The 16859-nt window shown below is 45.5% G+C and overlaps 1 protein-coding gene and 1 non-coding gene across 2 annotated transcripts in view; one reads left to right on the top strand and one right to left on the bottom strand.

Moving 5' to 3' along the window:
- Positions 1–16859, bottom strand: part of LOC126424639 (uncharacterized) — a gene marked incomplete at its 5' end in the record, with an annotated part of 146099 nt that overhangs the window by 18435 nt on the left and 110805 nt on the right. The gene's annotated exons all lie outside the window — the stretch shown is intronic.
- On the top strand, positions 7846–7920 carry Trnas-uga (transfer RNA serine (anticodon UGA)). The gene has a single exon. It is a non-coding gene; the product is annotated as a tRNA-Ser (tRNA).

Genomic DNA, 16859 nt, shown 5'->3' with positions numbered 1-16859 from the left:
TCTCTCGGTTTCCAGCCATACGCTTTACTTTCTTTTCTTTGGGAACAAGGTATGGGCGTACTTAACACGTGCTGATAATTGATTTTGACCAGATAGGGTATTTATTCAATGATAAGTATCTCTTTTTTTTCTTCTAAATAATATCAGTTGCCCGCGAAACGAGGTAACGTGTTTGAGTCCCGGTCCGTCAGACAATTTTAATCTGTCAGGATGTTTCAGCGGAAGCGCGAAAAGCAACTCTAATTTGGGCGGCGAACGTATCGGGGCCACATTACCAAATTCATGAGCAGAGCCGGGCTGAACCTGGCGGGCGGCGATCGCACCCCGCTTCGACGCGGACACGGATGTGCTGCAGAACCTGCCGGCTCGGAATGCGGCGAGTCGGCCGGCGAACCGGCTGAGTGACGGCTGCTCAAGGCCGCTCGCCGCGCGTGTGAGCGCCAGCCTGTTGCGATATCTGGACTGCGCATGCGTGGCGCAGACCCGTTGCGATACCTGGAGAAACCGGGCGACCCACTTGGCAAGGCCGCTTCGCCTCGGTTCGATGCCCCCTCACGGAGCTGCCTGCTCGCGGGAGTGGTCCTCTGTTGATAAACGGCGACAGGAGGTCCCGTTTCTCTATCGCCTGGCTTCTGTCTGCGCCTTTGAACGCCATCTCTCATTTCTTCTCGTGTGACTGGTACATGTACACGAATAGGATGCGAGTCACACTTTCACTACTGGCCATTAAAATTGCTACACCACGAAGATGACGTGCTACAGACGCGAAATTTAACCGACAGGAAGAAGATGCTGTGATGTGCAAATGATCACCTTTTCAGAGCATTCACACAAGGTTGGCGCCGGTGGCGACACCTACAACGTGCTGACATGAGGAAAGTTTCCAGCCGATTTCTCATACACAAACAGCAGTTGATCGGCGCATGGCTGTAACGGATCCTACAGCCACGTCTCGATCCCCGAGTTAACAGATGGGGACGTTTGCAAGACAACAACAATCTGCACGAATAGTTCGACGACACTTTGTAAGTGTTGCCACTGGCGCCAACCTTGTGTGAATGCTCTGAAAAGCTAATCATTTGCATATCACAGCATCTTGTTCCTGTCGGTTTAATTTCGCGTCTGTAGAACGTCATCATCGTGGTGTAGCAATTTTAATGGCCAGTAGTGTATTTCTTGAGACGATCACAGTCGAAAAATAGCCGAAATGGCTTCCATCAGCAAGAGTCCCAACACACTTCTCTGGGTCATACCTAAAGTAACTTCTACATCTGTCGATGGCTGTCTGCATCCAAGATACGAGTAATATGCAGCGTCCTCCATACCAAAATATCATCTGTGCAGTCGCAAGTATTGCTTGATGCTCCGTATGATCGTAGTTACGATGTTAAGCCTAGATGTGCCACTGAGCCAAATGCTTTTTGGAAAGCTAGAAAGACTGACTCTACCTTCCTGCCTTGATTCGTGGCTTTCAGAATGTCATGTGAGAAAAGTACGAGTTGAATTTCACATAATCTATGTTTCCGGAATCCAATTTGGTTGGCATAGAGGAGGTAATTCTATTGAAGATAAGGCCCGAAAATAGTAGATAATATACACTCCTATGAAACTTCCTGGCAGATTAAAACTGTGTGTCGGACCGAGACTCGAACTCGGGACCTTTGCCTTTCGCGGGCAAGTGCTCTACCAACTGAGCTACCCAAGCACGACTCACGCCCCGTCCTCACAGCTTTAATTCCGCCAGTACTCGTCTTTTACCTTCCAAACATCACAGAAGCTCTCGTGCGAACCTTGCAGAACTAAAACTCCTGGAAGAAATGATATGCGGAGACATGGCTTAGCCACAGACGGTAGGATACGAGATACTGGCGGAATTAAAGCTGTGAGCACGGGGCGTGAGTCGTGCTTGTGTAGCTCAGCTGATTGAGCACTTGCCCGCGTAAGGCAAAGGCAAAGGTCCCGAGCAGCATGGACTATCAGCTCGGAGACCATCACTGCGGTTACCCTTGACGCTGCATCACAGACTGGAGCGCCTGCGATGGTGTACTCAACGACGAATCTGGGTGCACGAATGGCAAAACGTCATTTTTTCGGATGAACCGAGGTTTTGTTTACAGCATCATGATGGTCGCATCCGTATTTGGCGACATCGCGGTGAACGCACATTGGAAGCGTGTATTCGCCATCACCATACTGTCGTATCACCCGGTGTAATGGTATGGGGTGCCATTGGTTACACATCTCTGTCACCTCTTGCTCGCATTGACGGCAGTTTCAACAGTGGACGTTATATTTCAGATGTGTTACGACCCGTGGCTCTACCCTTCATTCGATCCCCGCGGAACCCTACATTTCAGCAGGATAATGTACGACCACATGTCGCAGGTCCTGTACGGGCCTTTCTGGATACAGAAAATGTTCGACTGCTTCCCTGGCCAGCACATTCTCCGCATCTCTCACCAATTGAAAACGTCTCGTCAATGGTGGCCGAGCAACTGGCTCGTCACAATACGCCAGTCACTACTCTTGATAAACTGTGGTATCGTGTTGAAGCTGCATGGGCAGCTGTACCTGTAAACGCCATCCAAGCTCCGTTTGACTCAATGCCCAGGCGTATCAAGGCCGTTGTTACGGCCAGAGGTGGTTGTTCTGGGTACTGATTTCTCAGGATCTATGCATCCAAATTGAGTGAAAATGTAATCACATGTCAGTATAATATGTTTGTCCAATCAATACCCGTTTATGATCTGCATTTCTTCTTGGCGTAGCAATTTTAATGGCCTGTAATGTAATTTTTTATGTTTTCACTTGCTATCAATATTGGTGCCGTGACTCTTCTTTCGGTAAAAAAAAAAAAAAAAAACTTGGCCAGGTGCGACTAGGACTCGCGCACTGAGGGCTCCGCAGAAACTTAATTATGTATACAGGTAGTTTATGCCAACGGCCTTGCCGCAGTGATAACACCGGTCCCCGTCCGATCACTGAAGTGAAGCACTGTGGGGCTGGGTAAGCACATGCATGGGTGACAACCGAGCGGGGTGCACTCAGCCCTTGTGAGGAGCTACTTGATCGAGAAGCAGCGGCTCCGGTCACAATAACTGACGACGGCCGGCAGAGCGGTGTGCAGATCACGTGCTCGTCCAGTGATGCCTGTCGCCCAAGGATGACATGGCGGTCGGTAGGACCTGATAGTTCTTCATGGCATGTCCGGGCGGAGTTTAGTTGTTATAGAGAGTTTATTCGATCCGGAAATCGAGAATCTCGATCATTTTTGGCCGTTATCGACTTCGACACTGGCAAGATATCGGTACCAGCGACTTTGGAGAATATCGTAAAGTCAATAATATGAACATGTCCGAAAGAACAGACACCATTGATGACCTGCAGCCGTCTAGAACGAAATAAGAATTATATTAATACCGTCAGCTGCTCACGGGCGTTGATATACATCAACGGTGACATTGGAGATACAGTTAAAAATATTGAGAATTATAAACCAATACGCAAAGATTAACTTACGAAAGAATTATGATTTAGTACAAAATACTATAAGCTTCATTAGCAGAGGTATCCCTGATCACAGAATGCAAGTAACTGTTGTTTATTTTCGCAGTAAGAAATACATTTTTGACCTGAGACGTCAACTGCTTTATAAAAATAATTAAATTCAGAATCTTTTTGTACATTTTGGAATGCGTAAGTGCTATAATTAAGAATTAGGATTAATTAAGTAAAATAATTTAATGATAAGCGCAACGTTGTTATTATCGGAGTAACGATTTACGATATGTCAATATTACGTGGTAGAGTACGACTATAAAGCATAATTTTCATTAATAGTACTTCGGGATAAATTCCAGTGTCAGATTCCACGCGTCGGCTTTGAGCAATGACGTCATACCTAAAGGAAAGGCGCTACGTATAGGCAACCACTACGAAAAACCATTAAATGCTATAGTTACAGCTTCCAAATTTTTCTCTTTTTCATAATAATGAAGATAGCAGTACCATATGCAGAAATCCTGTGACACTTTAGCGCACACACTGTTATTAAAACGATCTAAATAACGAACCGTGGAATGAATGGTATCGGTAACTAGAATATTCTATATAGGCCAGTTCCAGTTACAGATTCCAGAATTTGTTGGACCCTACTTTTTGTCAATTTAGGTTGCTTGTGTACTCGTCCTGCTAGATTTAATAATTAGTATATAATTAGTATATAATTATAATATATATATAATATATATAATATATAATTAGTATATAATTAGTATATATGTAATTAGTATATAATTAGTATTATGACTTCACCATGCGCTATGCTGTGCTGGATTTAAAGGTTCTCTGTGTTTTTCTTACTCGCATAAATTACGATAATAATTTATTTGAGTCATGGATACTTCTCGTTTTCTATTCTTATTTATTTTCGATACCTTTAATTCTTGTCGGTATAATTTGTGGCCAAGTAATTAATCAAGTGAACTGTGTTTGTAATTTTATCGTAGGCTACGTTCGTTTGTTTATGAATACGATCAGTTGCTTTCAAAGACTGCCTCTATGTAGCGTCTCTCCCTTTTGTATGACGTCATTGCTCAAAGCCAAAGAGTGGAATCAGACACTAGAATTATCTTCTGGTAAACCTTCCGGGATGTAAGGTCGTGGCCCATGAAACTCTTCAGCTCCTAACGTTTCGTCCAGAGCTGCGCTGGACATCTTCAGAGGGGTGTTTCTCCTCCGGTGAGTCTTGCCGACTGACGGGTCGGACGTCTGAGAGCGACTTATATATCGTAGAAAGTGGGCGTGACCAGAGTTACACGTGATATGCAGAGATAATCTTTTTCAGAGATAAAACTTAACTATCGATCGTAATCTCGTCCCAGATAAAACTGTCTAGCAATTCATCCGGTCGTGAAAGCCTTCATACTAAGACACTAGAATTGACCAGTACTTTATACGATACACTCGTTTGCGGTGTGCTAATGATCTCTGTAATTATTTATGAGCTTAATTCAAAAAGGATCCATGAGACCGGCATAATATTATAGTGTTGGAAACATTATCTACCTATTCGATCAGTTAAACGAGTTCAAATGGTTCAAATGGCTCTGAGCACTATGGGACTCAACTGCTGAGGTCATTAGTCCCCTAGAACTTAGAACTAGTTAAACCTAACTAACCTAAGGACATCACAAACATCCATGCCCGAGGCAGGATTCGAACCTGCGACCGTAGCGATCTTGCGGTTCCAGACTGCAGCGCCTTTAACCGGACGGCCACTTCGGCCGGCTAGTTAAACGAGTGCTGATTGTTTTCTGAACTGCTATTACAGTGTTTCCAAGAACCTGTTATCTTATGAGAGATTACGCTGACATCTATTGCTCTCCATAAATTATTAGCAACTCGTTATATTTATATTTTCTTTCTCGATTTGTACTAGGTTGGGGCGACGCCTGAGCGTTTTATCAGGGCTAGATACTTGGACACACATAGACGGTAATTCCAGGACAGTGCGCAATCTGTTATAAATGAGCAGTAATTAAGAGTTTATATCTGCGATGAAAACCGGATTTTTGTACGCGGTATATAATTAGAAACAAGAGTGAGTGCATTTTTCAGAAAAATGACAGATATGTATTAATTAGCATATATTTAACAAATTTTATATTTATATAATGTAGATATTCTAACTGAAGAGAAAAACACAAAAAAAAATAATAACCCGAGCGAGACTCGAACCGCCCGTCTGATGATTACCATTCTGCAGCGCTACTGATTTTTACCCACCTTTATGTTTCTTGCGCTTCGCGGAAATCCTCGTAGAATATGTTTAAAAAACCTCGGACGAGGTAGACGAGCTTCCTACAGCAGATCCACGGTGCCCGTCGGAAAACTGAACTGACATCAGGCTACTGAAGACCCTCGGAAAACTTCAAAGTCTTTTTTCTTCCAAATTTTTGAGAGTTGTGTCGACCGCTTCGCTTAATTGATACTTGAGTTCTGAACTTCAGTGCCGTAAAAGAAAATTACAAAAAATCGATTGCATGTGGTCTGTTTCTTATTTTTCAGTTTTAAACATGGCTGTCAGGCAGGTGTACCAGTTCCTTTGGCTCTCCAGTGTATTTGCTGGCATAAGGTCAACCCTATGCTTGGCTGGACGCTTATCAACCCTGAGAGGTACCAAAAGCAATGATATAACGTGTATCTTAAAATTTCCTCCTTCTACCTAAAGAGCTGGGGGGATAAAGTCGATAGGATGTGGATGAAAAACTCGAGCCTGTTTTTCGTTTAAGTCGATATCCCTTTAAGTCAATAGTCAGCGTGACAAAAAAGTCGCCTTCACAAACAATCGGAGCATTTAAATACAATAGAACGACATATTTGTGTCTACATAGCGAGACTTCTTGAAGAATCTTCTCATGTCTGTTCCTGCGGAAAGCCGCAGCAATTTCACCTGTGAGATCAGACATGACTCAAACCACAAGACGCGTGTTTTGAGTTCATAAGCATGCCGTTGAGCGCTCTAATGTCAACATCATCACCGTGATCAACACAACAACAAATTATCACCGTGATCAACACAACAACAAATTGATTACGCCAGAAAATAGTGAGAACACATAAACTGCAGAGACACATATCGAAATACAGACATTAATTGTTGAATATCTATCGTCAATTGCAAATAAAAATTCAGTTATTTAGAAACTCTTGGCAACCGTGTGTTCGTTCAAAAACAGTCTTTCTCTACTTCCATTGTACAGTTCCGGCCGGCCGCGGTGGCCGTGCGGTTCTGGCGCTGCAGTCAGGAACAGCGGGACTGCTACGGTCGCAGGTTCGAATCCTGCCTCGGGCATGGGTGTGTGTGATGTCCTTAGGTTAGTTAGGTTTAAGTAGTTCTAAGTTCTAGGGGACTTATGACCTAAGATGTTGAGTCCCATAGTGCTCAGAGCCATTTGAACCATTTGTACAGTTACGCGGATAAAAAAATGTTTTTAAGATTTTTCGGAAGCTTGCAAACGCATATTTTTTAGAGATTTCGTAAGTTACAAGTGTTATGCATAACTTATTTCGTAATAAATCGGCAGCCGGCCGCTGTGGCCGAGCGGTTCTAGGCGCTTCAGTCCGGAACCACGCGGCTGCTACGGTCGCAGGCTCGAATCCTGCTTCGGCCATGGATGTGTACGATGTCCTTACGTTAGTTAGGTTTACGTATTTCTAAGTCTAGGGGACTGATGACCTCAGATGTTATGTCCCATAGTGCTTAGAGCCATTTAAACCAATAAATCGGCGTTTCTGATTGATCTTATCTTGAACTTACTGTTCACCTAGGATTTCAGTGTTTATCAACGTGAACAAACGTACATTTTTGAGAATTTTCGCAACTCGCGTGTTTAGGCCATATCCTATTTTTGTAGTAAATCGGCGTTTGTGTTTGAGTTGCTGTAACACGCATCGGAACAGTTCCATGTACCTTTCCCTTTCAACAAGAGTGTATATTACTAGAATGAAATTTTCACTCTACAGCAGAGTGTGCGCTGATATGAAACTTCCTGGCAGATTAAAACTGTGTGCTGGACCGAGACTCGAACTCGGGACCTTTGCCTTACGCGGGCAAGTGCTCTACCAGCTGAGCTACACAAGCACGACTGACGCCCCGTCCTCACAGCTTTAATTCCGCCAGTATCTCGTATCCTACCGTCTGTGGCTAAGCCCCGTCTCCGCATATCCTTTCTTCCAGGAGTTTCAGTTCTGCAAGGTTCGCACGAGAGCTTCTGTGATGTTTGGAAGGTAAAAGACGAGGTACTGGCGGAATTAAAGCTGTGAGGACGGGGCGTGAGTCGTGCTTGGGTAGCTCAGTTGGTAGAGCACTTGCCCGTGAAAGGCAAAGGTCCCGAGTTCGAGTCTCGGTCCGACACACAGTTTTAATCTGCCAGGAAGTTTCATAGGAGTGTATATTATCTACTATTTTCGGGCCTTATCTTCAATAGAATTACCTCCTCTATGCCAACCAAATTGGATTCCGGAAACATAGATTATGTGAAATTGAACTCGTACTTTTCTCACATGACATTCTGAAAGCCACGAATCAAGGCAGGAAGGTAGAGTCAGTCTTTCTAGCTTTCCAAAAAGCATTTGGCTCAGTGGCACATCTAGGCTTAACATCGTAACTACGATCATACGGAGCATCAAGCGGTACTTGTGACTGCACAGATGATATTTTGGTATGGAGGACGCTGCATATTACTCGTATCTTGGATGCAGACAGCCATCGACAGATGTAGAAGTTACTTTAGGTATGACCCAGAGAAGTGTGTTGGGACTCTTGCTGCTGGAAGCCATTTCGGCTATTTTTCGACTGTGACCGTCTCAAGAAATACACTACCGGCCATTAAAATTGCTACACCACGATGATGACGTTCTACAGACGCTAAATTAAACCGACAGGAACAAGATGCTGTGATATGCAAATGATTAGCTTTTCAGAGCATTCACACAAGGTTGGCGCCAGTGGCAACACCTACAAAGTGCTGACATGAGGAAAGTTTCCAACCGATTTCTCGTACACAAACACCAGTAGACCAGCGTTGCCTGGTGACACATTGTTGTAATGCCTCGTGTAAGGAGGAGAAATGCGTACCATCACGTTTCTGTTTCTGACTTTGATAAAGGTCGGATTATAGGCTATCATGATTGCGGTTTATCGTATCACGACATTGCTGCCCATGTTGGTCGAGATCCAATGACTGTTAGCAGAATATGGAATCGGCAGGTTTGGGAGGGTAATACGGAACGCCGTGTTGGATCCCAACAGCCTCGTATCACTAGCAGTCGGGACGACACGCATCTTATCCGCATGGCTGTAATGGATCGTGCAGCCACGTTTGCAAGACAACAACCGTCTGCACGAACAGTTCGACGATGTTTGCAGCAGCATGGACTATCAACTCTGAGACCATGGCTGCGGTTACCTTTGACGCTGCATCACAGACAGAAGCGCCTGCGATGGTATACTCAACGACGAACCTGGGTGCACGAATGGCAAAACATCATTTTTTCGGATGAATCCAGGTTCTGTTTACAGCATCATGATGTTCGCATCCGTGTTTGGCGACATCGCGGTGAACGCACATTGGAAGCGTGTATTCGTCATCGCCATACTGGCGTATCACCCGGCGTGATGGTATGGGGTGCCACTGGTTACACGTCTCGATCACCTCTTGCTCGCATTGATGGCACTTTGAACAGTGGACGTTACATTTCAGATGTGTTACGACCCGTGGCTCTACCCTTCATACGATCCCTGCGAAACCCTACATTTCAGCAGGATAATGCACGGCCGCATGTTGTAGGTCCTGTACGGGCCTCCCTGGATACAGAAAATGTTCGACTGCTGCCCTGGCCAGCACATTCTCCAGATCTCTGACCAACTGAAAACGTCTGGTCAATGGTGGCCGAGCAACTGGTTCGTCACAATACTCTAGTCACTACTCTGGACGAATTGTGGTATCATGTTGAAGCTGCATGGGCAGCTGTACCTGTACACGCCATCCAAGCTTTGTTTGACTCAATGCCCAGGGGTATCGAGGCCGTTCAAAAATGGTTCAAATGGCTCTGAGCACTAAGGGACTTAACTACTGTGGTCATCAGTCCCCTAGAACTTAGAACTACTTAAACCTAACTAACCTAAGGACATCACACACATTAAGACCGTTATTACGGCCAGAGGTGGTTGTTCTGGGTACTGATTTCTCAGGATCGATGCACCCATTGAAAATGTAATCACATGTCAGTTCTAGTATAATATATTTGTCCAATGAATACCACTTATCATCTGCATTTCTTGTTGGTGTAGCAATTACTAAGTTTTCTCTTCTTCCACAGGATAACCACAGCATTCATGAAAAGACTATGTAACATCAGTACGATCATATTGTGCAATTGTTTTTGTAATGCCATTTAGCCTGAAGATGAGGTATTCCCTCGAAACATGTCGCAAAATAAATAAATAATACAATAGTTAACAAAGTTTGTGACTGGTAGCGGTAATTTAAAAAACGTTTAATCTTGCTGTTAATGTTGTATATTAATGAGTTTGCAGGTAATAATAGTGACCTCAGAGTTTTCGCAGATAACACAGTTATCTGTACTGAAACAGTGTCTGAAAATGCTGCACAAATATTCAGTCAGACCTTGATAAGATTCCAAAGTGGTGCAAAGACTGGCAGTTTGCCTTAAATATTCAGAAATATAAGACTTTGATTACAATATGAATGGACCAACTCATACAAGATACATGGTTGTAACACTTTGTTGGAATATGAAGATCACGTAGGTTCAGTCGTGGGTAAAGCAGGTAGTAGACATCGGTTTATCGTAGAATACTGGGGAAGTCCGCAAAGGAGATTGCTTGCATGCAGCTCGTGCGACTGGTTCCAAATACACTCCGGGAAATGGAAAAAAGAACACATTGACACCGGTGTGTCAGACCCACCATACTTGCTCCGGACACTGCGAGAGGGCTGTACAAGCAATGATCACACGCACGGCACAGCGGACACACCAGGAACCGCGGTGTTGGCCGTCGAATGGCGCTAGCTGCGCAGCATTTGTGCACCGCCGCCGTCAGTGTCAGCCAGTTTGCCGTGGCATACGGAGCTCCATCGCAGTCTTTAACACTGGTAGCATGCCGCGACAGCGTGGACGTGAACCGTATGTGCAGTTGACGGGCTTTGAGCGAGGGCGTATAGTGGGCATGCGGGAGGCCGGGTGGACGTACGGCCGAATTGCTCAACACGTGGGGCGTGAGGTCTCCACAGTACATCGATGTTGTCGCCAGTGGTCGGCGGAAGGTGCACGTGCCCGTCGACCTGGGACCGGACCGCAGCGACGCACGGATGCACGCCAAGACCGTAGGATCCTACGCAATGCCGTAGGGGACTTCACCGCCACTTCCCAGCAAATTAGGGACACTGTAGCTTCTGGGGTATCGGCGAGGACCATTCGCAACCGTCTCCATGAAGCTGGGCTACGGTCCCGCACACCGTTAGGCCGTCTTCCGCTCACGCCCCAACATCGTGCAGCCCGCCTCCAGTGGTGTCGCGACAGGCGTGAATGGAGGGACGAATGGAGACGTGTCGTCTTCAGCGATGAGAGTCGCTTCTGCCTTGGTGCCAATGATGGTCGTATGCGTGTTTGGCGCCGTGCAGGTGAGCGCCACAATCAGGACTGCATACGACCGAGGCACACAGGGGCAACACCCGGCATCATGGTGTGGGGAGCGATCTCCTACACTGGCCGTACACCACTGGTGATCGTCGAGGGGACACTGAATAGTGCACGGTACATCCAAACCGTCATCGAACCCATCGTTCTACCATTCCTAGACCAGCAAGGGAACTTGCTGTTCCAACAGGACAATGCACGTCCGCATGTATCCCGTGCCACCCAACGTGCTCTAGAAGGTGTAAGTCAACTACCCTGGCCAGCAAGATCTCCGGATCTGTCCCCCATTGAGCATGTTTTGGACTGGATGAAGCGTCGTCTCACGCGGTCTGCACGTCCAGCACGAACGCTGGTCCAACTGAGGCGCCAGGTGGAAATGGCATGGCAAGCCGTTCTACAGGACTACATCCAGCATCTCTACGATCGTCTCCATGGGAGAATAGCAGCCTGCATTGCTGCGAAAGGTGGATATACACTGTACTAGTGCCGACATTGTGCATGCTCTGTTGCCTGTGTCTATGTGCCTGTGGTTCTGTCAGTGTGATCATGTGATGTATCTGACCCCAGGAATGTGTCAATAAAGTTTCCCCTTCCTGGGACAATGAATTCACGGTGTTCTTATTTCAATTTCCAGGAGTGTAGGACTGACGGGGGATACAGAGAACGGCAGCATGAATGGTCACAGGTTTGATTAACCCATGGGAGAGGGTCACAGGGATGCTGAAGGAACTGAACTGACAGACACTTGAAGATGGACGGTAACTATCCTGAGAAAGTCTACTAACAAACTTGTGAGAACCGGCTTTAAATGATGACTCTAGGAATATACCACAACCCGCTACTTATCGCTCACATAGGGATCGTGAGAATAAGATTAGAGTAATTACAGCATGCACAGAGGCATGTAAACAATCATTGTTCCCAAATTCCATACGTGAATGGAACAGGGAGATGCCCCAGTAACCGCTACAGTGGAAAGTACCCTGTGCCATGCACTTCACAGTGGCTTGCAGACGCAGAAAGCAACGAACTGTCGCTGTCCGAACTTCAGTTATTTGAAGCACAAAGTAATTGATTGTGCGGTGTGGAGGAATGCACATGTCTGCTTGTCAAGTTTGTCGCTGCGTGTGTGGTCGTATTTACTAATTTCCATACACTCTGGACACGTCACTCAAAAAAGTAATGGTTCCGAAACAATTCCCGTTTGGGTGAAAGGCTCCCAGCGGCGTCATTAGCGATTTTTGTTCGCTGTCACAGCACCGGCTGCGTCTGGGGTCTGCTCGTCTCAGACTTGCGCCGGCGAGAGACGAGGCGGCATTGTTCAGATGGGGCAGTGGATCGGCAATTAGATGTCGTGCAAACAGGCGTGCGAAGCGGGGCGGGCACAAGGCGAACGGAAGTGGAAGGAAAGCGCAGATGGCGGGGAAGCGAGGAAGACAATTAAGGGAAGGGGAGAGAGTTCACCCACATTCCTCCAGGTTAGGTGGAGGGAGGGAGGTTGGGGGGGGGGGGGGGGGGGACGCTGTCCAGCCACGGGTGAAGACGACGCGATGATTGGGTTTCGAATTTTGGAAACGCCACTGGGCTATGCCCATCTGACTCCATAGGACGCTTGGGCTTCATGAAAATGGGGGCTGCAGCCGTGTGCGTGTGTGTCCCATGTAAATGTTTGTGTTTGGCGTTTTTGTGTGTTATTACTCCCTAAAGCCTCTTTCGCACGATCGACTTTCTTTTCTCAGTTGGCTACTCGAAACAAGCGCATTACCGCAGCGCCTCTGGCGTCTTATTGCCGTACTGAGTCTCGTCGGTTCTGAGTAATCATATTCGTTCCAAGTTAGCAGTAAAGTGGCGGTGTTGCGAGAGCTGTCTGCTGTGCAGTTTGGCAGCTGAATGGCGAAAGTGAGGTTACGAGAGTCTATTCTTTCTCCATAAATATCGAAGTACAGCAACAAACAGTGACAATAGACTTTATTAATGACCAAAGCAAAATTCATAGTGGAAGTTCTTTGTACAGGTCGTCTGGTAAATTCTCCACACCTCTCAGAATTGAAAGAATAGTAAAAGTGTCATCCAACATATCAGCACATATACACACATCAAAAAAGATTTTGCATCACCTCGGTTCCGAGAGTTCCGGAACCTGTACAGAAAATTTGAATAGAGATCACCATAAACAACATCCACGCCCTTTTTTTTGCACCTGAAAACCACACATTGCATGTTGTACCACCATACAGCGTGACTTTCAGAGGTCCAGATTGCTGTACATATCGGTACCTCTAATGCCCAGTGGCACGTCCTCTTGCATTGATGCATGCCTGTATTCGTCGTGGCATACTATCGTCAAGTTCATCAAGGAACTGTTGGTCCAGTAGAGCACTTGCCCGCGAAAGGCAAATGTCGCGAGTTCGAGTCTCGGTCCGGCACACAGTTTTAATCTGCCAGGAAGGTGCATATTAGAGCACACTCCGCTGCAGAGTGAAAATATCATTCTGGATACAGTTGGTCCAGACTGTCCCACTCCTTAACGGCGATTCGGAGTGGTTGGTGGCTCATGATGTCCATAAACAGCCCTTTTCAATCTATCCCAGGCATGTTCGATAGGGTTCATATGTGGAGGACGTGCTGGCCACTCTAGTCAAGCGATTTCGTTATCCTGAAGGAAATCATTCACAAGATATGCACGATGGGGACGCGAATTGTCGTCCATGAAGACGAATGCCTCGTCAATATGCTGCCGATATGGTTCCACTATCGGTCGAAGGATGACATTCATGTATCGCACAACTGTTACGGCGCGTACCACCAGCGGCGTACGTCGGCCCCACATAGTGCCACCCCAAAACACCAGGGAACCTCCACCTGCTGCACTCGCTGGACAGTGTGTCTAAGGCGTTCAGCCTGACCGCATTGCCTCCAAACACATCTCCGACAATTGTCTGCTTGAAGGCATTTGTGAGGCTCATCCGTGAAGAGAATGTGATGTCAACCCTGAGCGGTCCATTCGGCATGTTGTTGGGCCCATCTGTTCCGCACTGCATTGTGTCATGGCTGCAAAGAGGGATATCGCTATGGACGTCGGGAGTGAAATTGAGGACACTAGTATGTAGGAAAAAATACCAAGACCTTGTGTAACTGTCCAGTGCGCAACGAAATCAAAGCAGTCTACAAAGATTAAGAAGACATGAAAACCCAAAATCTATTTCTATAATAATAGTGAGCTCATCCAGAACAGGTTGTAACTTCCACTGTTAGCAAATGTTGCCACAGTCCCTTGTCTCTGTATATGCACAGCATACTCAGAAACTTACAACTCCGCACTCGGCACAACCTATAGATCATTGACAACTATAGATACACTCACATCGTGGTTGGTTGCTAGTCTAAACCTAGACACGAAAGGTGCATGCACTTCGAGTAGTCCTTTTTGACCAGAAAGTCGCGCGTGTAAAACAGGCTTAATGTGTTACATAAGTGTTAATTTTGGTGGTTTGTGCGAAGCTTCAGATGGTTTTTGGCCCAAATGTTGAATGACGAGGTGAGGCGATGCCTGCGATTATTTAAAAAATTTAATTGATTTATGCTTTATGAGTGAGTAAATGGTGGGCTGGTTCAATAAGTCTCATATGCGAGTGCATTTTGGATGTACCTGTTAGCACCTGAAATGATCTGGAAAGTTTTGTTCTGGAGGCGTTGTAGGTTTAGGAGGGTTGTGTCTGGTGCCACAGGCTTGAGCCATACAGTATGACCAGAAGTATGAGCTGGTGGCAGAGGAGGAGCTCACATTGCATGGCAAATCCTGCACCCTTCAAGAGAGGATACAGCCAGTACAAGAGAGTGCAACCTTTATTCGTTGTTTTAATTATGAGCTTGCACCATGCGAGGTGCCATTCAGTTTTGAGGCCCAGGCAGAATGAGTGCAGAATAATGTGGCCGCTAGATGCACAGTCAGCAGGGCATGCAAAGCTGAGAGTCATAGTGGTGGGGGTACAGGCACGTGCTGTAGGGGAAACAAGCGCTGGAGGGGAAGTCCCATTGTGAACTGCAGCCTAAACACAAATTTTTTGTAAATATTAAGTGGAGCTCTTCCACACTCACACTTGCACGGTGACCTTTCAAAAAGTTCTACTCCGTTTTGGTTACTAACTAAGAAGGTCTCTGCTGAAAATGTAACAAAACAGCGATTTACTTTTTCCTGGTTACTTAACCATTTGTAACTTTCAGGGAAGCGTCATGAGTGGAAAATTTTGAGTAAATCCCACACATTTCTCTCGTTGCCATGTAAAAATTTGCTTCTTTTGCCAAAACACCTCACCAATGTCACCTCACTACCATATTGTGGAGATGTAATTGCAAGAGAATTGCCAAACAGTGGCCTGTTAAGTGAGGAACTGAAGAAAAATAAGGTCAATAGCTTATGAAAAAGTGCATCCTTAATACAATCATAAATGTATAATGTCTTCACTTACGTTGTTCCTAAATCCATAATATTTCTTGTTTCACCAGCTGTGGCTGGTCCTTGAAAATTACATTGTCTCATCAAAAAGTTCTGTATTTTGTAGAATAATGAAGATTTGCGTAATACCCATATGGCAAAATACCCTCTCCCTCAAACGATTTTATAGAAATAGTTCAGTTTCTGACATGCTATCCACTGGGCCATCTTACCACTAAATCTGACGTGGGTGCGATGGGGAGTTTCCCTTGTGAGTGTATGCATCTGCAATACAATTTTTATCTGTTGTCTTAGGCTCCTGCCTAACGACACCCTCGTAAACTGCGACATATTCGAATATAAACAACCAAATATTTGTGGCGAGCAAGAAGTCATTTCCGCTCGTTTCATTGGCAACAGACGCTCGGAAATCGAGATATTTTACGATAAAACGGCCAAATACTTGTGATAACCAAGAATAGGAATGTCATTGCTTGTCGTTTCATCCATTATTTTCTAGTCAAATAGAAGTCACAAAATCGAAGAAATTCATATATATATATATATATATATATATATATATATATATATATATATACTTTCTAAAACTGTGCTGTTTTGTGGATAGAAGCTTCTCCAATTCAAGAAAGTATATACAGGGTGAGTCACCTAACATTACCGCTGGATGTATTTCGTAAACCACATCAAATACTGACGAACCGATTCCACAGACCGAACGTGAGGAGAGGGGCTAGTGTAATTGTTTAATACAAACCACACAAAAATGCACGGAAGTATGTTTTTTAACACAAACCTACATTCTTTTAAATGGAACCACGTTAGTTTTGTTAGCACATCTGAACATATAAACAAATACGTAATCAGTGCCGTTTGTTGCATTGTAAAATGTTAATTACATCCGGAGATATTGTAACCTAAAGTTGACGCTTCAAATCTCCGACGTTAAGTTGCGTGTTGTAACAAACACGGGCCACGGTTGGCGAGCAGCATCTGCAGGGACATGTTTACGATGACGACCGTTTTTACGAGTGTGGCTGTAGTGCACTGTTGTGGTTTGGTCTAGCTGTCGCAGTGTCCGCATGTAGCGCTTGCTGCTATTGTTATTCTGCATTCGTCTCCGCACGCAGACCGACTGTAGTACACCGTGTTACCAGACGTCTGTGATAGTGTAGTGTTG

This window comes from Schistocerca serialis, chromosome 10 (assembly GCF_023864345.2).
Source record: "Schistocerca serialis cubense isolate TAMUIC-IGC-003099 chromosome 10, iqSchSeri2.2, whole genome shotgun sequence".
NCBI classification, from domain to species: Eukaryota; Metazoa; Arthropoda; class Insecta; order Orthoptera; family Acrididae; genus Schistocerca; species Schistocerca serialis.
Note: the sequence above shows the minus strand (reverse complement) of the source record. Positions and strands in the feature narration are given on the sequence as shown.